At 43.6% G+C, this 19,936-nt stretch overlaps 1 protein-coding gene across 2 annotated transcripts in view; it reads right to left on the bottom strand.

Moving 5' to 3' along the window:
• NEK6 (NIMA related kinase 6) overlaps positions 1-19,084 on the bottom strand; it is a 69,233-nt gene extending 50,149 nt beyond the window's left edge. For both annotated transcript variants that reach the window (XM_074891576.1, XM_074891575.1), the window contains exon 1: positions 18,883-19,084. The gene's annotated coding sequence lies outside the window, so the exon portion shown is untranslated. The remainder of the gene's footprint in view (positions 1-18,882) is intronic.
• Positions 19,085-19,936: the final 852 nt, after the last annotated feature.

Raw genomic sequence — 19,936 nt, 5'->3', positions numbered from 1 at the left:
CAAAAAGGAGAAACACAAAATGTATGTCCAACTATGCCAACACACCTAAAAAAGAAAAGACCCCATCCACGCAGTAATGTAAGCGACTGGCATCGTAGTCTTCAAGCACCCTGCTAGTTACTGTCACCCTTCTGCAGTACAGCTATTGCTGCATACAGTAGCAGTGTTCACAGATAACCTGGAGTTTTTACAAAGCAAGGGAAAATAAAACCCCTCTCGTGCAGTCAGCTTCCGGACCACGTCCCAGGTTGCAATGCCTCTTTGGATACCAAACTGTCGTTATACCCATCCTGTCCATCTGACACTTGAATCAGGAGAAAGCAAAACAAAAGACAAAACCCCATCGAACCCTGTGGTACCTTGCAGGTACCTGACAGGTGGGATTCTCAGGGCAGAACAGCCCAGGGCACTTGGTAGCAAAGGCCAAGATCATTAGTTACGAGATGCTCATTAAGGAGCAGAACCTCATCAGCATCTTGGCGTTCAGCCTCACACCCTACTGCCCCGGGTGCAGCTCCTCTCTAAACCGGCTTGGCGAAACAGCTGTGACCAGTCTAATCGGGTATCACCATGTGTCTCTGGATGCCTCAAACTCAACTACAGGCCAAATTATTTCCTCCCAGATGTATAACCGACGCAATAGGGCCGTGTGCCTCGGAAGTAGACAGCAGAGCAGCAGCCTGAGTGCTCAGTGTTACAACTGTTTTCTGTATCAACACTCTTCACCTTCCTGCAAGACACAGCAGTTGCTTCCACGTGCCCAGGGTCCGGCTCTGCTGCTGCCCGCAAACCCAGACACTCCAGCCCCAGCTAAACCGATCCGTGGCCATCAGGGACGCAGCGAGGGGAGGCACTGCACAGAGCAGCTCCTTCTGTAATACGTATTGGAGACCTGACAGTGAACAGCTCTGTAAATGCAGAGCTAGCCACAGCAATTCCAGCTTTCCCTAGTACTGCCACAAAAAATATTCTGCAGAATAAACTACAAGGTTTTCCACCTTTGCACCGCTTCCTACTGTAAAAGCAATACGACTCCATCTCGAGGAGTCTCAGCGTTCCTGGCTGTGAAGAGGGGGCAGCTGTGCCCTCCCTGGAAATGTTACAGGGCTTTTTGTACCTCTGACCTGCTCTAATGCCCTCAAATATCATGTGAGAGATATATAAATGCTTTTCCACTCAGTTACTATATCCCTCTCATATCCTCTTGCTACACGGGGACTTGGGAGGGGGAGGCAAGCAGCTCTGGTTGGGTACCTTGTGTAAAACAAATCAAAAAGGCAAGTCTTACATAGTTCCAGAAATCCACAAGTTGTTTAAACACAGTCAAGTACATTCCTTAAACTACTGCACAAATTTCCATCTTTTAACATATACAAAGAACTGAGATTAATGGTGAATAAAACCCGCCAGCGCACAGAAACCAGGCTCCAAGATCAGCTGTCGCTGTCCACAGCGGCCGGGGGGAGCCCCGGCTCTCCCACCTCCCCGGAGCCATCAGCATGCTGCTCGCTGCAGACTCCCCAAAGACTGGAGCAACATGAACTATTTTAAAAAATAAACACAACCACATCAGTAACACTTTCTTCCTCTCTACTGCCCAATAATATTCTTTCTCTTGCTTGCTCATAAAATAAATCTGTCAGGATACTATATGAGATTACCTATATATTTAAATGATGATCTTGGCTTATGATTACATTATCGCTGTGCTTCAGGGTACGTGCTGTGGGGAAAGCAGCCCAATCCTAGGAGAGTATTATTTTCAAGTGACTTTTATTGTCCATTATCTTACACCATTTCTGTCACAGCTATGATGCCTGGTAGGAATAGTTCACAACAGAAATATCTTTGTCGTTAGTATTCTCATTGCAATTTAGTCAGATCAACCTTTAAATCTCATCCATCATACTGAAGAGCTCTGGCAAAGCAAGCGCAGTAATATATGCTTCCATGCAAAACCTAATTACAGACTAGGTTAAAAAGCCTACCCCATTCCTTCTGCAGTGCAAGGTGACAGGAAATCCTGAGCATCCCTTGGTTTCTCACTCTCCCTTTTTGCTGGTGAAGTGCGTAACCCGTTCATTACAGCAGACTGATTCTGTCTGGCACATGACAAACTTACTTGAACCTAACAATTAAACTTCTGACAGCGTTTCCAAAAGCAGAGAGTATTTACTGTAAATGCTTGACAATTTTTTCCTCTCTGCTCATCTCTCTCAACAGTCACCTTATGATGACTGGAAATTACCATAAGCAAATAGCAGTCTAACATCCAAAAAAACCCTCATGTTAATGTGAAATACACACCTGCCAACACTGAAAAAAATTATGAATATGAATGTTGAAGGAAACAACATGAGGAATGCCACTGAAATGCATGAGACAGGAGAGAATGCTGCAAGAAGAGAGTTAAATAATACAATTCAGTAAAATACTGTTCAGAACGAGCTGCCTACACAACCTACAGCTGGCCGGAGCACTGCGGCGGCACGGCTGCCTACAAACACCAGTGGCCCTGCAGAGGAAGGACCGTACGGTTTGTCTTACCAACAGCTCCAGATTGCAATGAGGGCATTCCAGCAAGAACTGTTAAACAGAGTGCAGATTTATCACCAGTAAATAGGTTCAAAATTTCAGACTTAGCACTAAGATGAAACTGTATCTATAAATGTACACATGTAAATGTAACACAGCAGGAGTTACGTACACCTGCAAAGCCCGAGAAAGCATAAAATATATGGAAGCATGAACAGACTCTTAAAAGCAATATATTAAGATCGCTCAGTTACACAACTTTGTTAGATTTAGTAATGCCATCCATGACCAAAGTGCTAATATATTATCTAATATAACTTTACTTATCCTCACTGACATAAGCTCTAAAGGACAAATGAAAACTGGCAGAAATCAACTTTCCCAGCCTTTAATATCAGGGAAACTTCAAAGGGCAGGCCCTAGATCTAGTACTAAAAATAATAAAAGCATCAGTCACGAAATGCAGCTAAAGACAACAGTTGTGTTTCAAAGTGAAATTTTCTTTATCAGTATTTTCAAGTACTAAGGACCCCACCTGTGTTTTTTAACTCAACCTTTATTTCAATTTAACAGATGGATATCTTTGAACACTTTCAGAAGCATATCCTCATCCAACCTTAAACAACTCATATTAACATGTTACAAATACTCAAACTATGGAATTGACCTCACACTAATACAAAAATATATTTATGCATTTATATATTCAAAATTTTACAAGTAGCTGCTGCCCAATCAAAATGCAGAAACCAAGTCACAGCCCTCAGTGAAAATGTAGCTGCAATTTATAAACCCTTAAAAAAGATGAGGATGTAACAAACTGACCACTGAGCAGAAGAACGGTGTTTTAATCGCACCTTCCATTTTACAAGTGTCGGAATTACCCTGAAAGCAGGTGCAGATGGGTTTGTGTTAAGACTTTGTGCAGACCTTTTGGTAAGATTTTGTGCAAAGTAGATTTTCAACAGCCAGTAGTGGAGTGCTGGCTTCTCGAAGATCCAAAATCCACTAACTGAGAATGTTTTAGTAAAATGGCTGAAAAGCCCTAGAGCCTTTTCATACTATGTCAACAACTGATATTCATTAAACAAATGCTGTGACAGACACTGTAATTCACTGTTCCATACCTAGAAGCAAAATGACATTAAGTCAACTATTTAAAGCTATTCAGAGCCATCTCGCTGTAGATGTCAATAAAACAAATGCTTCCTGCCAATAATTAAGTATCTGTGTCAAACTCCCCACTCTCTTTCAAACCACTCTCTACATCCAGCTCAGGTCCATATTCTCATTTTAAACAAGCAAGATTATAATTTCAAATACTCTCTATTCTAGTTTGGGGACAAATCTAGTAAAATGACTTGAAAATACCAAGGTCTGACACAGTATTCTCCCATCTTCAGCTGTATTACTATGCTTCAAAATGCTACTTGAGTTTATACAATACTTCTGATAGAAAGTTTCATATGCCCATTACTATCATCAGTTCTCACCACCAACCAGTAAAGTAGTTATCTTACTTCTAGTTTTGGTTTAAAAAGGTTTAATCTGAGCTAAGAGTTAGGTTTTGTTTTTTTCCTATATTGCAGTATTTGCTCCCTAGAACTTTGTCCCAAATCAAAAGACTTAATTGTTTGTAAAAGTCTTCTGAATACACTTTCGATGTTAAGTAGCTCAATCCATCCATTACAAGGGGTGGTTTCACACAGCTCCTATGAAACATTCCCAGGATCAGTGCCAAGAGGCTTGGTGATTTATAGTTATGACTAACTAATCAATGTGATAAGGTAAATGTTCCTTTTCAGCAGCCTCATTGGAGTATTCCTTATTTCACTGCATGGAATTTCCTAGAGCAACACCACATGCAAATATTTATGTACAACGTTTGTGTAAGATGTAGATAAATATCAAATACACATTCACATCCAAAATTGAGGATGGATAGCAGTCCATGGCATTTAAAGTGACAACAGTTCCTCTGAAGAGAGGTAATACTGTGAACACAGTAGAGCAATAGTAGGTTGCATTTTTCCCCCCAACTAGTTTTCACTTATGCATGTTTCTGATAAAGAAACCAACATACCTTAATTTATATTCTTCTAGATGCAATTTTGAGCCTTCCAAAAGTATTCACTATATTCATTTTTACAACCTTTGCAACATTAGAGATAGACCTCTCAGGCCACTACTGCTGCTAACAAAACGCATGTTAAAAATAAACACATACTAAATCTACCTGGAATTTTACTCTATTGCTTACTAAGCATGCAACAACATGCTCACCTTTTAATTTATAATGCAATAAAGCTTTCAAGCCTGAAGCCAAATTATTTAAGAACATTTCTGTTATCCTTCTCAGAATTCATTCATTTCTGATGAAGGAAAGATTAAATATAGGCTGGAAATATATTCATAACGTATATGTTCACAGAAACTGCCAGACATTTTCACATCATTAAATCATAACTGAAGTAACTAACATCACATACAGCTACGAAACGTGCGCTGTCTGTACCAGTAATGTCAACTTCATTATCATGCTGGCTGTACTGGCTCTCTTCTGCATCAAGGGAACAATCAGCTATTTGCACATAAGTAAGCAAACTCACTGTACTACCAGCCAGTTGACAATCTACCTGTGAAATGCAAACAGTTTCCACTCTCGATCAACACCTGAAGAGCCCTTGTAAAAAAGAAGAGCCAAAAATCAAGTAGTAGGGAAGACCAACTGTTCCCAACCTATGGCAGAAACACCCAATTTAAGCCGATCCCTAAAATAAGCTTCTACCACACACAACTAAGAATCCAAACTACTCACACAGCTTGTCCCTATCAAGACACCCTTAGCAACTAGCCATCTCAAACAAGAGCACAAGCAAACGGATCATCTTAAGCCAGTAAGACAAAAACATCCAAAGTACAACAAAAATTTTAAATAAGCTCTGCTGCTACAGCCCCAAAACCCAAATGTGGGAACTGTTCAGCATGGTCTGTTCTCAGAAAGCTTAACAAACATATGACCTTAAATCCTAACAGTCTTCTATAAATACATATATACATATGTGATTAGAAACACCACCACTTAGCACTGATAAATACCTTTTAATTAGCACACTTCCAAGCACTTGACAAGTATTAAGCAAACCTCACAGAAATACTTCTGAAATATTGCTGTAATTTCTCAAATGTTTAAGGAAATCTTAGGCAGACCAAAGTACAAGAGTAAGCCCATGTCAGATGGGCTAAAAATTCCTGAAACCTGCTGTAACCACTGTTCATGCAGTTTATCTCTAGAGCCATTAATTTGAGTCTTTAATAGCCAACATATCTGCCTCAAATACAGGGAAAAGGAATGGAGGAAGATACAGACAGATACAGATATAGGCTCACCCAACTTTAAAACATCAGAACAACAGCTTGAAGTATTTACATTTCTCATTATCAGAATTAAGAGGAAATGATGTCGAGAATTATGCAGCCCAGCCAATCTAAAGATTCATATGATTCAAATCCAAAGGCAACTTCAAAGCCACCTCATAAAACCCTGCGCAAACTTCCAAGCAGCCAGATGCTAGCATTGCAGGAAGAGCTTTCACAGCATCTGGATCTTGCAAGCAACAGCCAAACGGAAGCAGAAACTCTTCCCCGTATAAAAAGATTTAACATTTTTCCACTTACAAAAATAGCTATGTCAGAAATATGTTTGTATTTTTTCCACCTCAAAATATTCTAAATAAGACTGTATTATCAATATCGCTACAAGCTGTCTTATCTGTTCTAAACAGTCAGCTTCCCTACACGTTCCTGAGTATCTGGACCTAATGGCACCAGTTTTTTCAAAAATTAATGCAGCTCTTTAGTTCATATCCATACTTCTATTTCACTGTACAGAACACACCTCCATCTCCATTCCCACATGAGCACAGTTTTCCTTAAAGAACGAGATGCATTCACCAGAGCCTTGCAGATCAATGCTACGGGGTAAAACAAAAAAGATCTGTTCTTTATAATGTCTGCGTAGTTACTTTTATTACTTATTTTGACGACAGACAGGGTTAATGAAGTTCTTGCAGAGAACTCTCCCTTTCCTGGGCTAAATGCCCAAATTCTTTCAGGATTCACAAGACTTGTCTATTTAAATTGGGTCCGATTTTTTTTTTTTCCTACAGAAAGGCCTGCACAGAATGTTCTGAAGAGAAACTGGGAATTAACCTTTCAAGAAAATTATAACTAAACGTGCAAGCTCTGTATAAGAGACAAATCACATTTCACACTATATTCTGCCCTCTCTGTAACAATTTTCTATTATTCTAATAAGCTTCAATGTTGAAGCATAAACTCAGTAGTATCAGATTATTAAAAACCATAAGCTTACTCATGCAAACAAAAATCTTCTATCCTGCCCACCCTGCATTTCTTTCCCAACCTCCCTGACTGCCCAGACACCGCACTGATCTCGGGTTAATACTGTGCTGTTAGAACCTTCACCTATTTGAGGAGCTAGAAAAACTATGCTTTACTTACCAAGACAACAGCTCCACAGTTTCCCTTCCAGTTTCTTGTCTGAAAAATCTCAGCTATATACCACAAGGTGCCTTCCAGACACTCCCAGCTCTACAGTAATATATTGATCAGAGATGGAGCAGTTTCTCCCCATACAGGTACAAGAAACTGGCAGAGTGGCGAAGACTTGCCCTGCCCTGGTCTTTCCTTCCCCCTAAAACTGAGGTTCATCTCACAGCTGGTTTGCAGATACTACACAGTCCTTCAGATAATAGTAAAAAACCCACTTGTGTCGGAGAGCATGAAACCAAAGAATTAACAGACGTTTGCAAAGGCCTTTACCTTATGTTCTCAAAATGCAGCATCTGTTCTATCTACCTCCAGATACCTATGAGCCACAGCCATGACGAGAAGTACTTCAGGTTAAAATGCTAATGCAATTAAAAGAAAGAAACAAAAAAGTCCAGCTGAGGCACAGAATGCAATTCAGCTTTCAGCAATCCACGCACTAAGTAAAATGTAATTTTCCAACCATCTCAAATAACCAGTTTTTAGGAGTAATTATGCAGAACACAGCTGAAAATATCTAAAATAGACCAGTTCATCAACATTCAAAGACAACTGTTTACCATCAGATACTTACACAAATGCAAAGGTTTGTTTCAGAAAAGAAACACAAATATTTACAGTATTTCAAAATAAACTATAATATGGTTTAGTAATATCAACGCACATTATGTTGACACCTGATTAATACCTGTAAATAACACCCTACTACTCATCAAAAATTTTTCAAGTCCAGCAAAATCCACACACAGCCAGTGAAGCAGCAACCAACTGAGCAAAGCAAGTACAAAAGCAGAAAAATAAAAATTAAAGAGCAGTGACAGCAAAGGATCAAACTGAGCTAATGTAGAACAAACCAGCTTAAAGAGCTAGTAGAAAAATCTAAATGAATAGTGATGTAGCAATTTATTTTGAAATAACATGAATTAGTGTATTAAGTGTCCAGACTTGACTGGAGTCAAAGCTGAGGCCAAAATATGCCTGTCCTGATTCCACACTCCACTTTGCTCTAACCTCTAGACAGTATCACAGAATCAGCATGGACCACCACAGTGATGTCAGCAGGATCCTGCAGGGATTTATAGGTATTTGGAAAGCAAAAGGAGTGTGTGGGCAAGGTTTCCATAAAAACAACAAAGCCATTTCAGTAGCACGCATTCCTGTGAGTGGACAGAGTTCCTACACAACAACCAAGAGCTGCATAACAACTTGTTTTAAAAGAGTAAATGTGTGGAAAAGGGGAACACATGGAAGAAAACCACTTAAATAAATAGAAAATAGTTATTAATGAATTTGCAACATTGACCAGGTGGTTGACAGACATGGACTATTCCAGATCAAACCAAGGCAAGAGAGAGGTGAATCCAAAGTCCCAGAAACGCGAACCCTCAGCGTAGGGAGGCAGAGGCAGGACTGCCCCATCCAGTTTGAGAGGTCAAACCCAATCTTTAAAACATGGGAGGTGGGAAAGAGAGCTGCTTCAGCACAGCAGGTAGTGACCCTGGCTCCACTGCATGACAACTCACTCCCTGAAGAGTTTACTGTCTAAACCAAGCCAAAAGGCTACTAGTAAAATGGTATTTAGTCGCTGGAAGAACATAACTGCCATGTGCTCTCAGCAAAATGTAGAGCCACGTACTTGCAAGCACCAGTGTTTCATGCTACGGTAACAGCAGGAAGGAAAAACTATGGACAACAGCAACTGAGTCCAGAGGGGAATTAATGCCACTTATTGGATGCATGAACAGAAACTACCCTGGTTATTACTGCTGCCTGATGACCTAAGAGTAGATGTAAATTTAAATATGGCCCTGTATAACAAATTAGAGACAGTCTCCAAAGGGAAACTATATTCCCCACATCATCTAGCTGCTTTTATCAAACTCATTACTGCCATCTATGTCACCAAAAAAAATGAGCAAGCTGGCACTCAGCTGTCCCCAATTTCAGAGGAACAATAGGAAAGATAACATGCGACTTCAGCAAAGTCTGATAAGACTCGTGATGAATGATTCATTTCCAACTTTACTTCCTCTGGAGCACCACATGCAAACAGATTATTAAAAAACACACACAATGCTCATCTGCCAACCCAGGCTTCACTTTCACTTAAGCTTTTCTAGCTGACCAACACACCAGCCAGAGGAAAGACACTGCCAGGTTCTCCTGCCAGTCCACAAACTCTGAAATAAAGCTGACAAAAGGCAGGAGGGCACCTCAGAGACCCATGCCACGGCCACGCTGTGCGGGAGAGAAGATACCAGCACAAAGCTCCCCCACACAGCTGCCTTTAGGAAAATCTAAAACCAAATACTCCAAAAGATGTGAATAAGATGACTAGGAGAGGATGGTCTGAGCAGTGCTGAAATATTCTTTTTCATTGCCTTGTTATTGACGGAATGAATGATGCTGAGGCAGTAAACATTTGACCTTCCAATTCTGAAAATAAAGTTCTTATTTCCTTCATCACCCCTTTGACATTTTTCTAATCCATAAGTAAACAGAATATTGAAGGGTTTTATGGGGAAAAAACACCCCACACAAAAAAACCTGGGAACACCGTAGTGTGATGTGCTTACAAAACAACCAACACCAAAAAACCCCTGTCTGAATCCTTGAAAACAACACGCACTTCACCGAGGGCGACAACCTACAGCACATTATACCAAAAAACCTACAAGGTCTGTTTGTCCATGAGAATGAATCATGGTTTACCCCTGGGAAAAAAAGAAAAGTACATCTAGAACACGGGCTCCTCTGGGGACTTATTAGATTCTCGAAAAGCCATCGTAGATGCTCAAACCTGCTTTTGCAGCAGAAACTTCATCTTGAAAACATACAAGAGAAAAGCCTAAGTGAAGAAAAGCCGGTAGATCTCGCTTCAGCATTCACAGGTAACAAAAGGAAGAGACTACAGCACTAGACTGTTTAGCAACTCTGGCCTTATCTACCTTAGGCTTTCCAGAAAATTTCCTACCATTCTACTGTTTCCAAGAGCTTAGTGGCCACGTGAACACTGAGAGATGCTCCCCAAATCCAGGATTTCCAAGTCACCAGCAATTTTCTTGACTACACACACCTCTCTCCCACCCTGCAGCTCCAAACTTGTTCTCAACAGGTAGAATGCTACAGAAAGAGGGCATGTCCCTGTGCTACACCAGGATCACCACCATCAGGTCGCACCACTGTGGTGGTGCTGATGACAGCAAAAGAAGCAAGGGGAAAGGCAATCTCGAGAAGAAAAACTCCAGAGCCGGGAGATGACTCTATTCTCTCTTTCCATAGGCCAACTGAAGGCCCAGAGTCAGAGCAGATTTTCACTGTAACATGGACAACTACAGTGAGAACATAAAATCAAGTCAGCCATCCCTCCCTACTACAGAACCAAATCCTCCCCTAGAGTGCCGTGTGCTCACAACACAAAATCTTTGACTTACAGCAGTTTCATCAATAATCAAATATATTTTAACACTATTTGCAGCAATTTTGCCTTAAGTATCTGCAACTTGATGAACAGTCTTTTCTTCACAGAGAACGGCTGCAAGTTTCCCCTCTCCCTGCATTAGTGATGAGCACAAAAGCTAAAATAAGTCATCACAGTCACTTTAAAGTACAACCCAGGGAGACTAAAAGAAATCCCACTGAGTAAGTCAGAGTAAGTTATTGCATACCTTAATATACAAAGAACTAAGAGCAAACACAGGTAAAGAACCGTACCCAACACTGTTTACTCTTGGATGGTAAAGTTCTTACAACTGACATCATGTTATAAATTGAGTAATTGACCCGCAAGGAAGTAAGGAGCTCAAGAGAGTTAAAAATTACCCTATAAATACCATAAAGATTAACAGTTTTGTAATACCCACCCAAGAAGCGCTTACTCTAAGTAGAATGATTATGAAAACACAGCAAGAATATTTACCACATAGTACTGAGTTCAGTATATACAGACTGCCACAAAAGGCAGCACTGGTTCTTAATATAGTGACAGCTGAAAGTCACCACTTAGGTTTCTCAACTGATTAAAGGGTAGCATACAGACACACACAGTTGTGACTTATTTGCTTCTTGGAATACATTCATATATTTTTAAAAACCTTTTCAAGGTTGCTTGGAGGTTTTTTTGTTCCAGTTTAACATTTTTGATACTTCCATTTTGCACAGCTCTGACAGAAGAGCTAATGAAATACTGACAGCACGAAAGAATGAAAGCAGAACTTCCATGAATGAAAGAGGGAATTTTTGTGTCCATGTTTGCTGATACCTATTCTACTCTGAGTCCCTGCTCTTGGAGGAAAGGAACCTTAAAACATCTATGGCTTTTCCCTCCATCTCCTCACCATAATGACACACATAAGCCCCAAGAACCAGAACCCACCACAAACTCTCCAAGACAGGCTTGACATTCAGGGTGTTCCTGTGCAAGAAACAAAATGTCCCAACAAGGAGAAAACCCCATTCCTTCTCAGGACAGCAGAGACAAATGTCCACAAGGTCAAGAACACAACAGATACTTAAACTGAAATTCCTGAAAGGAATCATATTGAATGTACTGTGAAGTTACAATCCATCCTGTAGGTCAACATTCCCCAATTATTGCACCATCTGCAGCAATTTTGATCTCCAACTCCACAGTTTAAAAATCTCTAGGTTAAGAAAAAAGTTAACTCTCCCAAGTGAAAGAGGACAGTTGGCTCCAAGGAAAGAAGAAAAATTGGAATTTATATTAACTTGCACCACTTGAGCCAGGAGACAGTGGCTGCCCTGGAAGCGAGCACCACGTACGGACAAAACAGCCGGGGCTGTGCTACCTCCCAGCACACGGGCTCTCAGAGGGAGCAATCCCAACTATCCGGCACCCCTTTTTCCTGTCAGCATGGACTTAAAGCTCCACTTCGTGCACGCCGTGAGTTTTCAACGGGCTGGTGGATATTTCCCACCTCGTAGCAAGTGGCCTTCTCAAAGACCGAACGACAAAAGTAACTGGAGAACAGTATCTGTCACAGAGCTCTGCAAAATGAAAGACTTGCAAATCCTCCCCAGGGTGTGGAGGAACACCTGCTCCGTCAGCAGGCTGGGCTGGGCGCGGGGTCACAGCCCTTATCAGTTTGGTTTTTGACCCCTGAAATACTAGCGCAGTAGGTGAGGTGACTGTGATTCACTTGGCTACAGCGCGTGGAGGAGCAGGATGGCGAAAGCGTCCCCCGAACGGACAGTGTGACCAGTCCGGGGGAATCCCACCCAGATCAAAGACCGGAAGACATTTTGGGCCCAAAAGGTGGGATGCTGCGTTGAAACGAGACACTGTGGCCTCCTCAGGAAGGTCCCTCAGCTGTCTCCTGGTAATGCTGAAATGCATTTCTGGGGACACACCAGCCAGGCTGCTGACAGCCATTCATTTTGTAAACAGCCGCGGCAGCAAGACATTATCACCCCCCTCCTCAAAGGGGAATCTCTGCCCTTTTCTCTAGTGTTGTCACACTCGGGTTTATTACCCTCGATTTCTCAGTTAGGGTGATTTAGAAGAGGTTTAAGCTCACCAAACTAGCATTGCCCGAAATGTGTGCCAGGGAGCACTCCCACACATCATTCTGCCACCGGCAACACAAGATTGGAGCCATCTCTTCCCCCTAACCAGAAGGTTCGTTTCCAAAAGGGGGTTCTGGAACAGTCTCAGCAGCGTCTCCATGCTTGGAAAAACAACATTTCAACACAATTTCCAAATGATGTTACACAAACAATCCATGCACTGAACTTCTTTTAAAAAAGGCATATTACACATTATATTGAGACAAATCAGTCCAGAGGTGCAGCCACATTTTAAAGATAGGGAGAACTGAACCATGCACAGACCACTGCACCTGCCAGCTCCTGACGGGAAATCAGAATGAGAACTACCTGAAAATTATGACTAAAACCAGTCAAAATGACAAAATAAACTGCCTTCCTAAAAAGCAAATGCATTGATCTGTCAGGGTGGGTGCCCAAGGTCTGTCCAAAGGCAGAGGATCGTTTGGCACCTACTTTGGTTCATCATGTGGAGCACATACAAAGGCTGCAGTCCAGAACCGAGACCTAAGGTACTCACTGCAAATAAACACAAAAACTTTAAGAAGTGCCTTGGGATTGTAATATACCTGTTAATAGTCCAGAGAGGGAAAAAAAAAAAAAAATAGTGAGGAAACAACCATTAAGGGAAAAAGCTTTTTGCCAGCAGCAGCAGCATTTTTTTTCATTTAATAAGAACAATCTTACCATCTTTTGCATTTTGTGATCAGACATGCTGTAACTATTTTAATAAGTTTTATAATTGCCATGGTGCACTAGCTCATAGAACAATAAAACAGCATATCTAATTTAGAATCTAAAACTAAATTCATGCAGTTCTGTGCACAAACTCCATTTCTACCATCTTGAAATCTTAGCAGAAAACACTCTAACAAAAACCATTACACCTTTCACACCTGCTCTTTTTCAGACTTCACTGCACTTGGACTCTATTAAAAATACGGATTTGCTACACACTCCCTTGACAGTTTCTAATCTACCCGATTTTGTTGTGTAAAACACCATGCAAGAACAGGACAGACAATACCACCTTACCCTACTGAAACACAGCAGACTCTAAAGAATTAATAAACTACCTGCAAGTCTTTTTTTTTTTTCTTCCTTTTTTTTTTTTTTGAGGTGTAATAAATAATGCATTCTGACTGCTAAACAGCATTTGTGAGGTTTCAAGAATGCTTTGGAGTATGAAATTCCTAGAGTCTCATTCACTTACACCATTTGGTTTCAAATAGTCTGCTGTCGGTTCACTTAAACATGTAACAGGAAACTCAAATTTGACTAAAAGGTTGTATTACATTACTACTGGTTTTATATGGAAACCTTTTTAGAAGTAAGAAGCTAAGGGGAAGTTTTTTTTCCTCTCCCATCTGTGACAGACAGCTGTTCACTGCCTGGAATCTATGATAGCAGACACTTAAAGTAGCACCAAGCTGAAGTAAACACTTTAGAAATTTAATTTCTTTAATTGTACTGACACCATAAAAATATTTGCAATTTATTGCATCGTGCTATGCAATAAGCTGTATCATATGACTAAACACTAGAAGCTAAATATACTGTATTAATTGAATTTAATTTTTTTTTTTTTCTGAAATATTTTAAAATCTTAAAAAACAATCCCGGAGACTTCTCACGCATGTACAGCAATGGCGCTTACAGCAAGTCCAGATGTTTAAATACTTAACACAGGTTAGAACTTGAAGTAATCTTGATCCAATCCAATATGCGTATAAAAAATAAGCCAAGATAGAAAAAGACCTATCTACCCATAAAAAGTTTTGACAGCTTTACAGACTTCTGCATTTGAGCCACTATTAAAAATAACTGCCTGTGGTTTTCTGTTTTTAAACAAAACTTAGTTTACATGTCCAGAACTGCCCACCTTGTCACACACTTACACAGAACCTCGGTTCTCCCTGTCCTACATCTCAGCCAACTAAAGACAGCAGCTTCCAACTGGCAAATGCACACACCTCCACACACACCTCCAAAACGTGCAAGAAATTTTTAAACAAGTATTTTATACAGCTTCATTTTCTATGTAATTTAGACACTCTGCAGCAATTTCAACCTGCTGGAAAAAAAACCACTATGATTTTAAAGTCCGTTTTAAATCTAGATTCTGCATGCAAATTTTTTGGCTTCTGTTTTTTTCTTCAAAAAGAAAAATATTGTCTGGGCCAACACTACCTCTCAGTTGGAACACATTCTTCTCCTATCTCCCACATACTATTTTTTTTTTTCCTCCTTTTAACTTCAGAGACACAGCTCTACAGTGAAACATGGAAACATGGAAGAGACCTGTTACACCACATCATGGCCAACATACTCTGCAGCCCACGGGCTAATGCTCCCTTAAAAGCATCAGGCCAGAAGGGTCCAGCCCACTTTCCCCAGCTTTCAGCCCAGTCCCTCTGCTGATCCCTTGGTGGGTCAGTTCCCCTCTGGGAAAAGGCAAAGACACAGCTATGGAAAACACAAACTGCCCTGTCAGCAGCCACAAAGAGTAACGTGGTTCAACTCCCTTATTTAATCAAACATTTTTTAGGGGTTTTTTTCCCCTCCTTTGTGGGTTCCTTAGTTTTACACCGATTTACTCAGCAGTCCTACTCACCAATATTCAGAACACCAGCCCTGGCACAAGGGAAGAGAGAACACAAGGGAAACCATCCCCTTCCGTAGCACCAAGCTGGCTGGTGTAAGCTCAGCCATCTAAGGACTCTGCGTGACACTGAGACACACTGAATCTTCCTGATTCTGTTATCCTCAGCTTTCAGATAAACCATACTTATCTTCTAGGGCACTTAGAGATCTACTGATGAAAAAGCACAAGGAACTTGCTGAGTACATGCATGTGCTTGTACTAAAAGCTTTACAAAGGGAAGGGTGAGTATAATAAACACAGCATTAACAGGACTTAGTAACAGATGAAATTATTTTCAAGGCCTCTGCCTTTAAGAGGACAAAGTGTTAATTCTGTCCACTTTAGATAACCTTTAACTTCCACATGATTCTATACTGGGAAAGGCCATTTTGACCAGTCCACAGAGCGTGGCATGGACACCCGTGAGCTTCCTCTGCCGCCACGCCTGTCACCATTTTCTTGCCAGAAGCCATGTTTTCAGGGTCTTCAGTGATGAGTGGTATCAAGGCAATTGTGAACTCTTTCAACTGCATGAGTATTTAGTGTTTGCTTTCAACATTGCAAGAATGTTTTTCTTGCATCTTGCATTTATACTGGATACAAAGACATATACCACAACTTCCTACAAACAACCCGGTCAAGCACCTGGATAGGTGTACACTGAATTAGTCACCATCATTCCCATAAAAGGTAAAACAGACTGGTTAAGTGAGCTTACAAGACAAATGCAGGAGCGTGTGTCACAGGTAGAATGGCTATTCATGACTTCCTTAATCATAATCCTTTGCTCAAACCATATGGAGCATCATGGCCACTGACCCTCTGATGAGTGTTGAATTGTAGCAATACTGAGGAAGTTGCAATTAACAACACGCTCATTCAATGGTAATGAGCCCAACTTCTAAAATGAGGTTGCATGTACTTATTTTTCTCATTTGTTGGAGATCACCACGAACAACCTCTTCTGTAACAAGAACTAAAACAGAAGTTGGGCTTTTAAACTCATTTTCTGTAAGGACTGTATCCCAACGAGGCTTTCATTGAAGACAGAGCAAGAGTCCCAGAGGCCATACTGACGCCCACTTTCATAATCCTGCTTTTGAAATCTTCCTCTACTGCTTCCTCTGCTTCTCCAGCAACATATGGTCAATGTTCTTGCTTTAAATTCAGAATGAATACATTTGATTTCTACTGCCCGCCCCACTTGTTGGCTGCTCCAGTTCACACGGTCTACTCAGTACTGCCATGTTGTTTGCTGAGTATACACTTTTCATAGCCTTGAGTTTAAATATATTTGGCACTACATAGAGTAGGAAAAGATGTTCAAGTACGTCCACTAATTCACCTTCTACGCATCTAGAAAGTGTGTGGTGAAGGTGCGCAAGAGGTGGATTTGTTGGTAACTACCCCCATTTTACAGCTAAGAAAGCAGAGGTAGAGTAGGAGAAAAACCCACACAGGTGTTTCTGGCTCCTCTCCCCATACAAAAAAACTCACTTCATTTTACTCTGAGTAAACAATCATTAATAGATCATTCAGTACACAAAAAACTCTTTAAAGCCATCGAAAGAGGCCTTGAGACCAACAGGTAGCTCTGAATAAAGCCAAAAAGCATGCTGCCCCATAAAACTCAGAATCTCCCACTATTTTCTCCAGTACAGCCTCAATTATTAAGAGAAAGGAGAAAAGCCAGTGTAGGCTCAGTGTTTTCAATGTACATTACTGACATAAAACTTTTTGTGTAGGATCACAGAAAGCAAGTACTTTCAAAAAAAATCTGTTTCCCAGTGTGGGCTTGGAGCCCAAGCTATTAATCTCCACCTGCTTTGTCTCACAACAAAATGAATACTGAAGAATTTGAAAAGTTATATTAAAACTCGTATTCAAATTATGTGTCCGCCCTCTCTCATAAAACATTCATTTGTCAAGAAACAGCATTCCAGTGGAAGGAGGGAAAAGGAAACAAGCAGAAGTGTTTTATATGTCGCAGGTGTTAAGAAACCAAAAGGTTGATTCTGTTCTGACAATTCCTTTGGGGTGACAGCAGTCACTCACACTCCGTCTAGAAATCTCACTTCCCACAGAAGATGCTCTTTTTCCACCATAATAAAAGTTCCTCCCAGTTCCCATTTTTTTTAGGTCTCTAAGGCACAGAGCCATAGGAAACAGGGGCAGCAACACTCTTATCTAAAAGAAGTTCCTTTTTTTTTTTCTTTTTTTTTTTTTTCTGTTGTTGCTTAAAAGAATATGACTGTCACAAAGAATGTCGACAGGAAAAAAATAACAGTGGAAAGAGTTTGACTCAATGTCAAGAGATGTCTCAAAATGTAAAAACTGTAGAAATGTTGCAGAAGTTAAACTGTTGCTTACAATGATTCACAGAAAGGAACTTTTAAAGAGACACAGAAATGACAGCAAGGCAGTCATAATGTGTCAGGAACTTGCATCACTGGACTTCTAATTGCTACAATATTTCCTATCAAACTACTTATCCTGCAATAACGCCATAGGCAATCACCATTGGCAGAAATATTCCGTGTGTGCGAACAGACAGACAAACAGATGGAGCTCAGAAATCCACCATTATTCTAAAAAAGCATAAATCGCACTTCGGAGGGAATAACATGTTGGGGGAAAAAAAAAATGGTATTTCATAGTTCAGCTCTAACATGTGCTCTCTCAAAAGCAACGTGGTAATCCCTAAAGCGCTGGTTTTATCTCAGAGTTCCTCTCTTCTGAGATAGCCCTGAAGAGAGCACCCCCAGAGCAGCACGCTCCTCTGCGGGGGGGCGAGGGGATGGCCAGGAGGGAGGAGCAGCTCGAAGGCTCCAGCCCGGCGCCCGGGGACCCCCGGCAGCCCCGGGGCTCTCCCCACCACCTCCCGGACTCTCCCCGAGAGGAGACGACGGAGGGAGAAGCACAGCCCGGGCTCGCCGGGGGGGCGGCGGCACTGGGAGCGCGACGCGCGGGGCGCTCGCATGGGACCCGCTCCGCAGGGCATGTGCGCTGGGCAGCACCGCTGCCTTTAACGTGGGCAAAATCCCCAAGAAAACCCTCAAAAAAAACTCCCAAACCCAAGCAACTCCGCACCGACACCAAGCCACACAAATGCTCGTGTTCTGGTAATAGTTTTAACTTTGCTCAAACCTTCACGCTGCCAGACAGCCCCTCCCCGCCAGCAGCCGGTGACGACCCGCCAGCCCTCGCAGTTTTGGGGCCATTCCCGTTCCCTTCCCGTTCCCGCCCGGGCACGTGCCGGCCCCGGGGCCGGCGGCACGGCAGCTCCGGTAAGGCGGAAGGACACGAGGCGCCGCGGCCCGGACCCCGCGCCGGGATTGCCGCCGGCCCGCCCGCCGGCCCCGGCATCGCGGCCGCCCGCTCCCCCCCACCCCGGGCCCTCGCTCGACCTGCGGCCCGGCCCGGCGGGACCGGGGCGAGGAGCCGGCGGAAACGCGGCGTCCTCAGCTGAGGGGCCGCGCGGCGCAGGGCCCCGCGGCGGGCACACCCCCGGCACGGCGGAGCGCGGCGCGGCCCGCCCGCGGCCCTCGGGGCCCTGTGGTGCTCACCTGCGGCCGGCGAGGCGGCGGAGAAGCGCCGGTACCCCAGTCCCGGAGCGGTGTGACGGGGGGAGGTTGAAGGGAGAAGGGGAGGGGTGTGGTGAGGGAGGGGGGGGGGCGCGTTCAGGCGGCCTCGGCCCCCACACCCGAGCGAAGCGGCGCCGCGTCCCACAGACAACTTCGCCCCGCGCGCGCGCGCTCGCTTGCTCGTGCCCCGCACCGCCCCGCGCACGCGCCGCCGCCCGCCGCTCGGGCGCGCGCCCCGCCGGCTGCCACGCAGGCCGGGAGGGCCTGGGGCGCGCGCGGGGTGGGCGGGGCCGCGCGGCGCTCGGCCCACCTGCGGGGCCGCCAGCACCGGCGGCGCCTGGGCCGCTCCCGCTCCGCGCGGGGCGGGAACCGTGGGCTTGGAGTGAGGGGTTTTGGGGGGGGGGTTGGGGTTTTTTTTCCACGTTTCGGTGCGGAACGGCGCGTGATCAGAGCCCTCCCCCCGCAAAACGACGGGTTCCCCGCGCCCCGCGGGGGAAGGGCGGGGGGGGAGAGAAATGCCCGCGGCTCCCCCCACCACCACCCTGCAAACCGACCCGGCGCCCGCTCGCGGGGTTTCCCGTTTTTAGCAGCAGACGGGCGGTCCCGGGCTGAGCCGCTTCCGCCGGCGGTTGCGCGGACCGCGGAGGTTGCGCGGCGGCGGAGCTGCCGCCGCTCCCCAGCGGGGATCTGGGGGACGCGCGGTTCGCTTCGCCGCCGCGGCCATACGCGTCAAGGGAAGCGCGTTGGTGTGTGCGCAGGAACGGGGGCCCGGACGGGTCCGGCTCTGAAACAAATTCAGCATTTCAGCTGGAAAATCCTGAATTCCCAAACTGCCGTGGGGTGCGGATGAAGACAAAACGTTAGTCTCAGCTGAATTTCAACTTGAAATCCAAGTTTCAAATTTCAACTTGAAATTCAACAGGGTTTTCAACAAATGAACAAAAACCTGAAAGTAAACTTCACAATAAATAAAAACGAAACTAGCACGGCTCATCTCGTCGCCTGAGCGGGGCGAACGGTGCGCGGTGGCAGCGTA

This window comes from Strix uralensis, chromosome 21 (genome assembly GCF_047716275.1).
Source record: "Strix uralensis isolate ZFMK-TIS-50842 chromosome 21, bStrUra1, whole genome shotgun sequence".
Classification (NCBI taxonomy): domain Eukaryota; kingdom Metazoa; phylum Chordata; class Aves; order Strigiformes; family Strigidae; genus Strix; species Strix uralensis.
This window is presented reverse-complemented; position numbering and strand designations above follow the sequence as displayed.